Here is a 3,246-nt window from a genome sequence, read left to right on the forward strand (position 1 = left end):
AATGCAAGAGCTTTGGGTGTCCTCACTCTGTCCTAACAAGGGGTCTCATTCCCTTCAAGAGCCTAAGTCATAACCTCCTTTCTCCCTCCTGGGTAGACCACTCTCAGTCACTGAGATTGCCCTGGGGCTTCTGACAGCCTGCTGTCAAACAAAGCCCCTCTCCCAGAGCACAAGTACTGGGGAACTCAGGACCCTGCTGTCATCCACAGGACCTGTGCAGACTCTTCTCCTGTCTCCAGGGCACATGTCATGGGCTCTATGGTGAGTCCAGAGATTGGACATAGAGGGTCCATTTTGCAGGAGAAACAGCCCAGAGAACTGGGTTTAAATTCAGGATCAAGGACTCCAAGACCGTGTGGTTCAGGAAGAATCTTAATCTCTGGAAGCCTCCATTCACCACAGACAGGGTGGCCATGAGGGTCAGTGGTCATAGAGCAAGTGCTCAAGTCTTGTTTTATTTCCAGGCCCACAACTGCAGCGTTTCTGAGCACGGATATGAATGTCACAGCCTGGGAGACCAACCTCACACCAACCAATGGAAGTGATCAGGCCTTTCATCAAAATTATACGGAGTTCATAATCCTGCAATTACTGACAATCATCGTCACCCTGGTGGGACTGGCAGGGAACACAGTGGTGCTCTGGCTGCTGGGCGTCCTCATGCCCAGGAACGCCTTCTCTGTCTACATCCTCAACCTGGCGGGGGCTGACTTCCTCTTCCTCTGCTACCGATTTACACATAGACTAGTTTAAGTTTTCAACTTTGATTTTGTGGTTAGAGTAATTAGCAGATTTCTCTCGCCTGTGTCAATCTTTGCCTACATCTCAGGCCTGAGCCTTCTCAGAGCCATCAGCACAGAGCGCTGCATGTCTGTCCTGTGGCCCATCTGGTACCGCTGCCGCCGCCCCAGACACATGTCCACCGTCATGTGTGCTCTGCTCTGGACCCTGTCCCTGCTGCTGAGCATGCTGGAAGGGAACTCCTGTGCCTTCCTTAGTTGGAATGTGCAACATGTTTGGTGCCCAGTGTTGGATTTCCTCACTGTGTCATGGCTGATTTTGTTATTTGTGCTTCTCTCTGGCTCTAGTTTGGCCCTGAGGACCAGACTGCTCTGTGGCTCCCACCGGGTGCCGCCCACCAGGCTCTACATGACTGTCGTGATCAGGTGCTGGTCTTTCTCCTCTGCGGTCTGCTCTTCGGCATCCACTGGTTTCTCATAGTCTGGTTTCCAAATGAATCTAGTGCTTTTTTTCATGTTTCCATGATGGTAGTACTTCTGTCCTGTATTAATGGCTGTGCCAACCCCATCATTTACTTCTTCGTTGGCTCCTTCAGGCAGTGATGGTGGAAGCCGAGACACACCCTGAGGCTGATTCTCCAGAGGGCTCTGCAGGACACTCCTGAGGTGGATGAACCTGGAGAAAGCCTTCCTAGGGAAACCCTGGACAAGTTAGGAAGCAGTCTGGGTCAGTGATGAGAGCCTCTGTCCTGATCAGTTTGAAGTAGCTTTGAGACCCAATTCTGCCCTGCCAGGCTTGGAAAGCATCTAGTCTTCTCCCAGACTCAGCCCCAAAATGCTTCAGTGATTCCCCACTCTCTTCAAATAGATTGTTTTTAATCTGGCTTTTCTAGTTTTTCTCAGAGAAAGCATTAGTCCCAACATTATACCTCTCCATGGTTCTTGACATTACCAATATATTTCTCATGTAATCTTCTGAATTTATTTATTGAATGCTTTTTCTTTACAATCTTCATTGCAACAGAAAGAATCCCTGTCTGAATCAGACAAATCCAGGTCTGAAGTCCTGGTTCTGCAGCTCTCCTCTCCAAGCCTCAGTTCATTCATTGTAAAATGCAGTGAAATCATCTGCTCATGGTGGGGGATAAATTAGAAAACAGATGAAAAGGACTCAGCCAGGTGCCAAATAGGACTAAACTAGAGGCCCAGTGCACAAAATTAATGCAGAGGGTGGGGGTTCCTAAGCCCAGCCTGCACTCTCTCCAATCTGGGACCCCTCGGGAGATGTACAACTGCCATCCTTTTCACAACCCGGGACCACTGGCTCCTAACGGCTCACCTGCAAACCTGCCTGATCACCCTTACTGGCCCCCCTGCCAGCCTGATTACCCCTAACTGCCCCCCCACAACCATGGTCATCCCTTACTGCCCTCCCTGCCGGCCTGGGCGCCGTCAACAGCCCCCCTCTGCCAGCCTGGTTGCCTCAGGCAGCCTGCTGCTCAGTTGTTTGGTCGTCCCTCACTAACTCCCCTGCCAGCCTTGTCGCCCCACTCAGTGTGTTCAGTCGCCCCTGGCTCTTTATATATATATATAGATATTTCATAAACATCAGCAGTTAATACATGTGATGCCTCTAATATATTATTGATTTCTGAGGTAATATTTAATATGTTTAAAAAAAGAATCACTGTTCAAAGCAATAACTAGCCATTCAGAAATTGTTCTACCTGATTGGATAGAAAAAAAAGATTTGCTGTGTTTTTCTCAGACTATCGGCCCTTTAGATTTATGGTAATTGCTGTGGTTGAGGGCATTCTACAAGGTAAAAGCTTAAGTAAATGAGTTGGCCTGCCTCTAATCTCATTGGGTTTTCTGGGTTTAGGGAAAATGATATCCTTAGATAAGCACAGTCCAGGAAATTGGGCCTGTGAAAGACCCTCTGGTAGCATTTGTCCACAGCATCTTCTCTACCTGGATCACTGCCTGGCAAAGTATAGGCACACAGTAGAATTGGGTAAACTCAGAAAAGAGTGAATAAGTTTCTCACATTGTTTCAAATGCTTCATAGTTAATTTTCTAAGGAAATGCTATGTAACTCAATTTGGCTGCTGCATGGGCACATGAAAGGTATCATGGGAGCTAAAGCTGAAAACACTGGTTGTCCCACATCATGTGAAAGAAATCTAGCTATCAGATGTCGTGAGGAGAGGGAGAGGTGACAAGTAGTTCATGTGATGTTCTAAATTCTTTATCTCTTAAAAGGGAACACAGTATACACAGTTGTTGATATCGATAAGTCACAACTAGAAATGAGGTTTCATTAAACAAAGCTATAAAATAAGTTGTAAAAGAGTTAAAATGGGTACTGTAAACATCGGTTGCTATTGGTGATTGAGATTAGGAGAAACTTTACATTTTTATTTTGTAGTATACTCTTTCCTCTGAAATAAACTCAGGTGTATTCATTATTCCTGGGAGTAAATGGAAATAGATCAGATGAGCCAGA

General features: G+C 46.6%; 1 pseudogene; it reads left to right on the plus strand.

The window, feature by feature from the left end:
* The first annotated feature begins 464 nt into the window (after positions 1-464).
* On the plus strand, positions 465-1,475 carry LOC102242653 (annotated as a pseudogene).
* Positions 1,476-3,246: the final 1,771 nt, after the last annotated feature.

Source organism: Myotis brandtii, unplaced genomic scaffold (genome assembly GCF_000412655.1).
Source record: "Myotis brandtii unplaced genomic scaffold, ASM41265v1 scaffold2845, whole genome shotgun sequence".
Taxonomy (NCBI): Eukaryota; Metazoa; Chordata; class Mammalia; order Chiroptera; family Vespertilionidae; genus Myotis; species Myotis brandtii.